The 12,047-nt window shown below is 49.7% G+C and overlaps 1 protein-coding gene across 9 annotated transcripts in view; it reads right to left on the reverse strand.

Moving 5' to 3' along the window:
* Nucleotides 1-4,615, reverse strand: part of PLA2G6 (phospholipase A2 group VI) — a 52,306-nt gene extending 47,691 nt beyond the window's left edge. For 4 of the 9 annotated variants that reach the window (XM_037731518.1, XM_037731515.1, XM_017508970.2 and 1 more), the window contains exon 1: nt 4,319-4,430. The gene's annotated coding sequence lies outside the window, so the exon portion shown is untranslated. Of the gene's footprint in view, nt 1-4,318 lie in introns of all 9 variants that reach the window. The other 5 variants (XM_017508974.2, XM_017508969.1, XM_017508971.2 and 2 more) reach the window with 4 other exon arrangements.
* Nucleotides 4,616-12,047: the final 7,432 nt, after the last annotated feature.

Here is a 12,047-nt window from a genome sequence, read left to right on the forward strand (position 1 = left end):
TGTCCCCCAGATGTTCCCTCTGACCCTAGCTCCCACCACCCTCTTTCCTAAGTTAGTGGAGAGTGGAAAAGGGCTTGATCCCAGCCCCTCACGCCCCATCAGCGCCCACTGCTGCCCTGCACCCACAGGGCGCCAGACGCCTCACCAGTGTCTCAGGTGAACTGCCACATTTAACCCTCCAAACACCAGTAAGAAAAGGGCCAGTTCTCCCAGGAAACTGGGGCACAGGTTACATAGTTTGCCAGGGTCTGAGCCCAATTAGCTGCAATCCGGAGTATCCGGCTCTTAATCCTCAAACTGCCTTCAGGAGGAAGCTGAATGGCAAGCGGCTGAGCGAGGCTTGCTCTACAGCCTCTCAGGGTCCAAAAGTCAAGGCCCTCATTGCAAGATGCACTGCAGCTCACGTGAACCAGAGCAAAATGCCCTTTCACAAAAGGAACAAGCATCTCTTTCATTCACTCTGCTTGGCTGGACCACAGCCGGAGGCAAAGTGCCCCAAAACTGTCACTGGAGCTCCCATGCACGTGAGACATGGGTGACTTTAAGGGATCTTCGGGCTGGTGGCATGGTACAGTGTGGCCTGTGTTATGACTCACTCCACAAACATTTACTGAGACAGATTGTTCGCAGGGCACCGTTCTAACCGCTGAGGATACAATCGTAAACAAAACAGACTGGGCAGTTCACTCCTGTAATCCCAGCACTTTGGGGGGGTGAGGCAGGAGGATCACTTGAGCTCAGGACTTTCAGACCAGCCTGGGTCATATAGCAAGATCTCATCTCTACAAAAAATTTAAAAATCACCAGGGCATGGTGTCTCATGCCTGCAAGTCCCAGCTACTAAGGTGGCTGAGGTGGGAGGATTGCTTAAATCCAGGAAGTCCAGGCTGCAGTGAGCTGTGATTATGCCACTGCAATCCAGCCTGCGCGACAGTGAGACCCTGTCTTAAAACAAAGGCCAGGTGTAGCGGCTCACACCTGTAATCCCAGGACCTTGGGAGGCTGAGGCGGGTGGATGACTTGAGGTCAGGAGTTCAAGGTCAGCCTGGCCAATACAGGGAAACCCCATGTCTACCAGAAAATACGAAAATTAGCAGGGTGTGGTGGTAGGTGCCTGTAATTTCAGGTTCCTGGGAGGCTGAGATGGAAGAATCATTTGAACCTAGGAGGCGGAGGTTGCAGTGAGCCGAGATTGCACCACTGCACTCCAGCCTGGGCAACACAGCGAGACCCTGTCTTAAAACCAAAACACACAAATAACAACAACCAAAAAAAAANAAAAAAAAAAAAAAAAAAAACCCACAAGATCCCTGACCTCCTGGAACTTATATTTCAGACAGAGCTACTAATAACAAAGATTAACAGGCAAAACGTAGACAAAGGTTTTAGATACCAATTAACTACTGAGGAGAAAAACCTGCGAATGGCGATAAGCAGTGCTGAGGTGGAGAGTGAAGTTTTAGACAGGGAGATAAGCAAAGTCTTCACCAAGAAATTGACCTTAAATAAATACCTGAAGGAGACTGATGAAAGTGATACGAATATCTAGGAGAAGAGCTTTTTAGGCAGAGGAAAGAGCAAGTGCAAAGGCCCTGGGGCTGGAACATGTTTAGCAAGTTCCGGGAAAAGCCAGGAAGCCAGTGAGATCAGAGAGGCAACAGGGGGCCAGGCATGTGCCACGAGAGGAGAGGCCACTGCAGGGCTTGGAACAAAGAGACCACATTTTTTTTTTTTTTTTTTTGAGACAGAGTCTCACCCTTGTTGCCCATGCTGGAGTGCAATGGCATGATCTCGGCTCACTGCAACCTCCACCTCCCGGGTTCAAGTGATTCTCCTGTCTCAGCCTCCCGAGTAGCTGGGATTACAGGCATGTACCACCACACCAGGCTAATTTTGTATCTTTAGTAGAGACAGGGTTTCCCCATGTTGGTCAGGCTGGTCTTGAACTCCTCACCTCTGGTGATCTGCCCGCCTCGGCCTCCCAAAGTGTTGGGATTATAGACGTGAGCCACCACACCCGGCCAAGACAACATTTTAACAAGACTGCACTGGCTGGATGTGGGGTAAGAAACAGAGAGGCATCACGGATAATCTCACTGCTTTGACTTGAGCAACTGAATGAATAATACTCCCATTTCCTAAGATGAGAGAGCAAGTGGGAGGAACGTAAATAAATACTTTAAGTTGGAAATGCCTAAGTTTGAGGTGCTGAGTAAGCAACTAGATATTGGAGTCTATCATTCCAGGGAAAGGCCTGGACTGGACTAGGATATAAATTTGTGGGTTGACAGAATAGAGATGGCACTTAAAGCCGTGAGACTGGATGAGATCACCATCCGAAAATGAAAAGAGACATGTAAGACCTGACCTATTAAAATCCACTGTGAAAGACACAGAACATGTTCTCCCAAGGAGCCACCCACCACTAAGTGAAGCTTTTTTTTTTTTTTTTTTTTTTGAGAGTCTTGCTCTGTCACCCAGACTGGAGTGCAATGGCATCATCTCAGCTCAATGAAACCTCCTGCCAGATTCAAGCAATTCTCCTGCCTCAGCCTCCCAAGTAGCTGGGATTCCAGGTGCACACCACCACGCCTGGCTCATTTTTTGTGTTTTAGTAGAGACGGTTTCACCGTGTTGCCCAGGCTGGTCTCAAACTTCTGAGCTCAGGAAATCCGCCCACCTCAGCCTCCCAAAGTGCTGGGATTACCGGCATGAGCCACCACGCCTGGCCCAAAGTGAAGCTCATAGCACACTCTTCACTAAAGCCCGTGCTCCTTGCCTACCTACTTCCCCCAGCACAGACCCAATAGATGTGTGCAGACACACACACACTCACACGCACACACACAGTGTTTAAATTCCTCCTTTCTGTATCTGTTAGTGATGTCATTCTGCTGAGTAAGAGGAAAACTCCCTTTTGGGGATGCTGTCATGTAACAAGAAAGTAACCCATGGAAGGGAGAAAAGCGTCCTAAGCACCGAGACAACAGCAGCAAACCTTACGCATCAGGGTGATCACACAGGCTCTGGTGCCAGATTCCGGCTTCAACCTCATCAGTCATTCACCCTCTTTTTCTCATGTGAAGTGAGAATAACATTGACTACACTAAGAGTAGCCTAGAACAGCAGACAGTCCAAAAATACTTGTTGGACAAATGATGAGTGAATGAATACTAAAGACAACATATACAGAAGAGCCTGACTCACGGGGAGTGATCAACAAACACTGCCAAACGATGCATTGAAAGACAAGTGACCTCCTGCTCACCCTTCTCCCCTTGTCTTCTCATTCTATCCCTTTCCCTTTCCATTCTTCTCAATCCTGCCATGACCCAACAGTAAAATCATGCATTTGTACAGGGCCCATACCGGTTATAAAGCTTTGCCTTCTACATTTTCTCATTCAAATTGTGAACCTCATGGCAGCCTTATGAGGGCAGGAGGTACAGTCCCCCGTCACAGATGAGGAAACTGTGACTTGGACGGAAAACAGCTTCCAAACTCCAGGGAGAGACAGCAACAAAAACAATGCATTCAAACACAATGCATTCGGCCCAAGGGTGGAGACTCAATGTTGCCAAGCCAAACCTGCCTGACATCCTGCTGGGTGGGTAAGAGGCAGGTGAGGGAAAGACCCAGAAGCTAGGGGAGGTATTTGTTTGGGGTCATGTGGGTAGCCCATTAAACCTAAGGCCACAGACCCCCTTGCCCTGTGTCCTCCCGGTCCCACACCCACAGGCTTGCCCCTGGCCCAGTCACATGATCACCCGGGTCACATGCTCCCTGTCACCAGCTTCCAAGTCATATGTGGAAGCAGGAGGTGGACAAAGGATTGGGGGTGGGAGACTCTGGGGTGGCCAGGCTAAGGGGAAGGAGGGAGCATGTCGGGGGCAGATCTGGAGGCACGCGAGAGAGAAATGGCAGGGAGGAAAGGCAGGAGAATCGGGGAGTGAGAAATGGGTACAGAGGCACCACAAGGTGGAATGCAGAAGGAGGCGGAGGTGAAGTGGGGAGTCAAGTGAGTACTCAGAGGAGCACAGGAAGGAAATGAGGACGACCAATGGGCCGAAAGAGGCACTGAGAGGCGGGGAAAGAGGAGAGACGGGTTGACTCGGGAAGTTAGGGATACTGAGGGAGACACACGGAGGAGACCAGGGTACAGGGGAGGAACTCAGGGTCGAAGCTTGTGTCCCTGGGGTCCACAAGTTCGAGATGAGACAAGGGCTGTTTCGGGATGGGAGTTGGGGACGCTGAGGGGATGAAAAGATGGAAGCTGGAGGCACTTAGGGAGTCACATAAGGGTCAATGGAGGACATGCCTCAGAATCGGCGACACGAGGAAGATCCAAAGGAGGGCCCGGCGGAGACGTCGGAGTCCGGGGCGCCGAGGAGGTTGGGGAAGGGAACCCAGGCCCCACCCACCTGCGAGGTCACTCACCTCGGCTTACTCAGCACTTCTACTTCCTCCTATTTCCGCAAACAAATAAGCCTCGAGCCACGTGACGGCCTGACCGCCGCTCTCCGCCAATCACTGGTGGCCTTGCCCCAGGCCTCCGCTAGGCTCCGCCCCCGCGCCCGAGAACGGCGGGAGGCGGGGTCCGCCATTTTTTTTAACTGCCCAATGGAAAGGGCTCCCTTAGCCGAGGGAGGACGAGCTCTCGGCAGGAGCCAATCCTCGGCGGCGAGGCGCGGCCATGTCTGTGCGGGGCGGAAGATGCGCGTGGCGGCTTCTTGGCAGTCATGTTGACGAGGGGCAGGAGTCTCACCTGAGTCCGCCTTCCGTCTCTTAAAGCGGCGGCAGCCTGGAGTCTGAAGTTACTGTTAATGATTGCTCGTAAAGATAAAAATAAAGGCAACAGAGGCATAGGGCATAACAAGGAGAAATCTGTTTTGATTTTGCCAGGTAGCCTTAAGCCAGGGTTGCCAGATGTAGCATATAAAAAATACAAGATGTTCAGTTAAATTTGAATTTCAGCTAAATAGCCAATAGTTTTTTTTTCCTATAGAACAGAAATTGATCAGAACTTTTTTGTTTTCACAACTAAGGCCAAACTCCCTAGGGAATTACCACATATGTCTTTTTATTTCTTTTTGAGAAAGTCTCGCTCTGTCTCCCAGGCTGGAGTACAATGGCATGATCTCAGCTCACTGCAACCTCCACCTCCCGGATTCAAGTGATTCTCCTGCCTCGGCCTTCCAAGTAGCTGGGCTTACAGGCATGCACCACCACAGCCAGCTAATTTTTGTATTTTTAGTAGAGACGGGGTTTCACCATGTTGGCCAGGCTGATCTTGAACTCCTGACCTCAAGTGATCTGCCCATCTCGGCTTCCCAAAGTGCTGGGATTATGGGTATGAGCCACCACTCCGGGCTGCTAAATTTTTAATGTAAGCAAAATATACTCAGTTTAGTATCGTGCTAAAAATGTATGCATTGTTGTCTGGCAACCCACCCTGAGCCAATCTCAGGAAATACCTTAGCACTTTCAGTAGGAACTTGGGCAAATGATCTTTGTGAACCTCAGACCCATCATCCAAGAAGTGGGCACCGTAATACAAGGGTGTTGTGACATCTAGAAGTAAATTAGTCCCCATTCGTGCACATGGTGGGATTTCAATAAATGGCAGTTGTTAGGGTTAATAATGCCGATAATGACGTATGTTGGAGAGAAGCCAGGAGGCTAGACTTTAGTCACACATCTGCATCGGACCGACCAGGTCGTATCTTCTCTTTAGCCCACCGGCTTGGTTGCACCTTTTCTTTTCCCAATAATCCCCCAACCCGACCAGGCACGGTGGCTCACGCCTGTAATCCCACCACTTTGGGAGGCCGAAGCAGGCAGATCACGAGGTCAGAAGATCGAGACCATCCTGGCTAACATGGTGAAAGTCTATCTCTACTAAAAATACAAAAAATCAGGCAGGTGTGGTGGCATGTGCCTATAGTCCCAGCTACTCGGGAGGTTGAGGCAAGAGAATCGCTTGAATCTGGGAGGCGGAGGTTGCAGTGAGCCGGGATCATGTCACTGCACTCCAGCCTGGGTGACAGAGGGAGACTCCATGTCAAATAATAATAATAATAATCACCCAACCCTAGATCTAGATGAATCTGCCAGACTGCTCTCTGTTTACGTGGGAGGTCTAGTTGCTGGTGTTATTCTTGTGAAAAGAAGTGTGTAGGCGCAGTGACTCACATCTATATGCCCAGCATTTTGGGAGGATGAGGCAGGTCGATCACTTGAGGTCAGGAGTTTGAGACCAGCCTGACCAACATGGTGAAACCCTGTCTCTACTAAAAATACAAATAATTAGCTAGGTGTGGTGGCCATAGCCTGTAATCACGGCTGCTCAGGAGGCTGAGGCAGGAGGATCACTTGAACCAGGGAGGCAGAGGTTGCAGTGAGCCGGGATCGTGCGACTGCACTCCAGCCTGGGTGACAGAGCGAGACTCTGTCTCAAAAAAAAAGTGTTTTCTCCTCAGTCCATCTAATGGTATTAGTGCCTAGACCTGGCAGCCAATGCACCTTGTGCAAGATTTAGTTAAGGATCTTCACAGGTTAATGAAATTAACCATCTTAACATCCTCCTGTCCCCATTTTACAGGTGAGGAAACTGTTCCTTAAAGTAAGATTTAAAATTTGCTTCAGAGTTTCAGCTGGGCCAGGCCCCACGGTGACTCACGCTTGTAATCCAAGCACTTTGGGAGGCCAAGGAGGGAGGATCATTTGAGATCAGGAATTCGAGACCAGCCTGACCAACATGGTGAAACCTTGTCTCTACTAAAAATACAAAATTAGCCAGGTGGGGTGGCACATGCCTGTAATTATAGCTACTCAGGAGGCTAAGGCAGGAGAATTGCTTGAACACGGGAGGCAGAGGTTGCAGTGAGCCAAGATCGCACAATTGTACTCCAGCCTGGGCAACAAGAGCGACACTTCTCTCAAAAAAAAAAAAAAAAAGAGTTTCAGCTTGGCTGGGCATGGTGGCTCCACCTGTAATCCCAACACTTTGTGAGGCCGAGGTGGGCAAATCACTTGAGCTCAGGAATTCAAGACCGGCTTGTGTAACATGGAAAAACTTATCTTTACAGAAAATATAAAAATTATCCAGATGTGGTAGTGCATGCCTTTGGTCCCAGCTACTGTGAGGGGGAGGCCGGGGGGTGGAGGATATAGTGAGCCAAGGTCGCCTGCATTCCAGCCTGGGTGACAGAGCAAGGCCACGTCTCAAAAAGAAAATGAGTTTTAGTTTGAAGTGGAGAGAAAAGGATAAAGACTCGGAATTCTCAATGAAAATATCTTGCCCTCCACACCCCAAACCAGCAAAATTAGAGCGATGGTTATCAGGGAGCTTGCAAAAGGCCATGCATTCCACCCACTGCCAAGCAGTCTTTCCTGAGAAAACCCACAGAGGCAACATGAGGTATCCCATTCTTCAACAAACACCCACCCTTGCATTCAGGATTTTGCAAAGCACATTTGGAAATGCAGACACACAGGTGAATCTCAAATGTGGAAAAGGGAAAAGGGCCGGGCAGGGTGGCTCACACCTATAATCACAGCACTTTGGGAGGCCAAGGCGGGTGGATTACCTGAGGTCAGGGGTTCGAAATTAGTCTGACCAACATGGTGAAACCCCGTCTCTACTAAAAATAAAAATAAAAATAAAAATAAAAAATAAACATAGCCGGGCATGGTGGTGGGCGCCTGTAATCCCAGCTACTGGGAAGGCTGAGGCAGGAGGATTGCTTGAATCCAGGAGGTGGAGGTTACAGTGAGCCGAGATTGCCCCACTGCACTCCAGCCTGGGGGACAGAGCGAGACTCTGTCTCATAAAATAAATAAATTTTAAGAAGTAAAGTAAAATGCAGAAAAGGCCAAGGGAGGTTGGATCAATTGTTGGAAACACTTGAAGATCCATGGAAGATATTCACAAGACAGAATCTCAGTACCTGATGAAGTTAAATATCCCTTTCCTAGGTATTTCTGGTGGAAACTATTTAATGAGTAGATAAATCAAAAGATGGAATAGAGGCGATTATTAGGTAGAACTGAATGAGCAAGTAAAGGGATGGGGCAGGTAAGCACGAGGGAGTGTGTCCTGTAGTGCTAGCGGATGCAGCTGCGCAGTTGAAGTCAAAGAACTTCTCTTGAGGTGCTGTGCTAGGTTCCTCCCATACAACATCAGGAAGCAGGGTGTCTGCCCTCTAAGAGCTCAGAGCACAGAGGATCAGACTAGACTAATCCCTTCCTCCAAGGAGCTAGATGAATATCGAACTAACATGCTAACGGTGCAATTTAGCACCTCTTCCTTTTTTTTTTTTTTTTCCAGAGACAGGGTCTCATTCTGTCACCCAAGCTGGAGTGCAGTGGCATGATCTTAGCTCACTGCAACCTCCACCTCCCGGGTTCTAAGTGATTCTCCTGCCTCAGCCTCCGGAGTAGCCTCATTAAAGGCGCGTGCCATCATGCCTGGTTAATTTTTGCATTTTTAGTAGAGATGGGATTTCATCATGTGGGCCAGGCTGGTCTCGAACTCCTGACCTCAGGTGATCTGCCCGCCTCTGCCTCCCAAGTGCTGGGATCACAGGCATGAGCCACTGTGCCGGGCTGACATCTTACTTTTTGATACTTGCAACAGCCCTGTGATATACTACTGTCATCCCCACTTTGTAGACAAAGAGACTGAGTTTCTGCAGGGGAAAGTTATCCCCAGAGTTGCCAATGAGAGGCAGTGCCATTTGCCAGTGTCAGTGAGAGGCAGCACCAGAATCAGCACCCATCTTGTCTTTCCTCTCTCCAAGCTCTAGAAGCACCCATTATGTGCCAGGCGATGTTGTTGGTGCTAAGGAAACTGCAGTGAACAAAACAGACCAAAATCCCTGCCTTTGTGCTGCTCACATCCTGGTGGGAAAGGCAGACACTAAACAAGATACAGAGGGAAATACAGAGTGTGTTCAGCGAATGTCTTTGAGTGAGGTGTCATGATGTCTGCATCGTACACTCAGAGCACCTTAAGTGTGGAATCTGGGGTTGTGAAGTTGAATGCCTTTGCACTAGTCCTTCCATTATCTGTGTGTTTGAACTTTTTTTTTCCAGACAGGGTCTAGCTCTGTCACCCAGGCTGAAGTGCAGTGGGGTGACCTTGGCTGACTGCAACCTCCATGTCCTGGGCTCAAGCGATCCTCCCACCTCAGTCTTCTGACTAACTGGGACTACAGGTTCAGGCCACCATGCCTGCATAATTTTTTTTTTTCTTTTGGTAGAGTCTGGGTTTCACCGTGTTGCTTAGGCTGGTCTCGAACTCCTGGCCTCAAGCAATCTGCCTGCCTCGGCCTCCCAAAGTGCTGGGATTAGAGGCATGAACCACCGTGCTTGGCCTGAACATTTTTATAATTAAAAAGTTGGAGGAGGCTGGGTGTGGTGGTTCATGCCTGTAATCCCAGCACTTTGGGAGGCCAAGGCAGGTAGATCATGAGGTGGGGAGATTGAGACCATCCTGACTAACATGGTGAAGACCCGCTTCTACTAAAAATACAAAAATTAGCTGGGCATGGTGGTATGTCCCTGTAATCCCAGCTACTCAGGAGGCTGAGGCAGGAGAATTGCTTGAACCAGTGAGTCGGAGATTGCAGTGAGCTGAGATCCTGCCATTGCACTCCAGCCTGGGTGACAGAGCCAGACTTCATCTCAAAAAAAAAAAAAAAAAAAAAAACTAGCTGGGTATGGCGGCTGACACCTGTAATCCCAGCTGCTTGGAAGGCTGAGGCAGGAGAATTGCTTGAACCCGGGAGGCAGAGGCTGCAGTGAGCCAAGATCTTGCCACTACACTCCAGCCTGGGCAACAGAAGGAGATTCTGTCTCAAAAAAGCAAAACAACAACAACAAAAAATTGGAGAAATATATAGTGAGTTAGAGGGTAAGGAGCGCTGGGGAGTGGACGCAGGAAGGAGGGACGAGGGAGGGTGGCAGTTGTAACTAGACTGGCCAGGAAAAGCGTGAGAAGGGAGATATTTAAATAAAGACCTGATGGAGGAGGAGAGAGCTATGTGGACGACCTGGAAAAGAGTGTTCCAGATGGAGCAAGAACAACAACCTGAGGCAGGAGCCCGCCTGGCTTGTTTCAGGAGAAGCAGGGAGGCTATCATGGCTTTGTACTGGAGCACAGAGAGCCGGTGGGCGTGTCGTAGGCAATGGGGCTGACGTTAAAGGGATATTGGGAGTCGGACTTGCAAGACACTGGAAACCACTTGAAGCCTTTGGCTTTCATTCTCAGGGCAATAGGGAGCCATGAGAGGTTTTTGAGCAGAGGAGTGACCAGAATGAATTTACATTTTAGGAGCTTATGTCCATTCTGAGAACAGACTCTAAGGGAGACCAGTGGGAGGCTGTTGTAGAAATCCAGGTGAGAGACGATGGTCTGACCACAGACCATTTAACCACCACAGCCACAGGATCATGGCAGTCCAGGTTTGTGTTATGATAAAATACATAAACCAGCCGGGCGCAGTGGCTCACGCCTGTAATCCCAGCACTTTGGGAGGCCGAGGCGGGCGGATCACGAGGTCAGGAGTTCAAGACCAGCCTGGCCAACATGATGAAACCCCGTCTCTACTAAAAATACAAAAATTAGATGGGTGTGGTGGCGCATACCTGTAGTCCCAGCTACTTTAGAGGCTGAGGCAGCAGAATTGCTTGAACCTGGGAGACAGAGGTTGCAGTGAGCCGCGCTGTACTCCAGCTGGGCGACAGAGCAAGACTCCATCTCATTAAAAAATATATATATACGTAAGTCATTACTAGAAGGCATTGTTGAACTCCTTCCCGTGGGAAGCTTTGTGAGATTATTCTTGAGCAGAAGTGGGCAAACTATCCTGCCTGCCACCTGTTTCTGTAAACAAGTGTTATTGGAACACAGCCACACCATTTGTTTACATACATTTCTGCTTTCTGCAGTGGGAGAGTTGAGCAATCATGACAGATACCTCATGGCTCACAGAGCCTGAAATATTTCTCTCTGGCCCTTTACAGAAAAAAGAATTTACCCACCTCTGATCTTAAATTGGATGTCAAAGGTTAAACAGGAGTTTGCCGGCTGGATGAGGAAAGTGAGAACATTCTAGATGAAAGGAACTGTGTGGGCAAAGGTCAATACTATGAGGTTGGGTGGATTGTTTGGGGACTTGCAAGGGACTGAGCACTGCTGAAATCTGGTGTGTGAACGGGAGAGCAGTCCCCAGAGGTCATCTGGAAAGAGTCTCCCTGTAATCCCAGCACTCCGGGGGCCCTAGGCAGGCAAATCATGAGGTCAGTTCGTGACCAGCCTGACCAACATGGTGAAACCCCGTCTCTACTAAAAATACAACAAATTAGCTGGGTGTAGTAGCAGGCACCTGTAATCTCAGCTACTCGGGAAGCTGAGGCAGGAGAATCACTTGAACCCGGGAGGCAGAGGTTGCCGTGAGCTGAGATCGTGCTACTGCACCCCAGCTCAAGCAGCAGTGGGAGACTCCATTTCAAAACAAAAAGAGTTTTGAGTGCCAGGCCAAGGACGCAGGCCTTGTCCTACAAGCAGTGGGTGCCCTGGAAGCTTGGGCCAGGAAGCAATTAGGACAAATCCTTCTGCTGCCATGAGAGAGGTGACAGGAGGGTGCAGAGGCCACAAGGCAGCTGTGATGATTATGCCAATTACATGGCTTCTGACCTGATGAGGCAGACATTAGGGCTTGTGCCCTCCTTAGGAGGGGAGTGAGCTCCCCAGGAGGTGACCCTGAGCTGTGAGGCAGCGGCCACGTGTGTTCCCATCTCAAGGGCAAAAGCCAGGCCTGGTCAGGAAAGGCAGGATTTCCCGACTCTGGGGGGACTTCAGCCCAGCTCAGGGCTGAAGGGGCTCACAGGACAGGCTGCAGGCTGAGGAGAAGCTGGTTCTTAGGAACAGGGAACCAGGGAGCTTCACAAGGGAGCTGGCTTGAATCTGAGTCCTGAAGGATGATGAAGCATGGAGAAGGACAATGAGGAATGGTGGGGGACAGTGGGGGATGGTGGGGGGG

This window comes from Cebus imitator, unplaced genomic scaffold, assembly GCF_001604975.1.
Source record: "Cebus imitator isolate Cc_AM_T3 unplaced genomic scaffold, Cebus_imitator-1.0 Scaffold404, whole genome shotgun sequence".
Lineage (NCBI taxonomy): Eukaryota > Metazoa > Chordata > Mammalia > Primates > Cebidae > Cebus > Cebus imitator.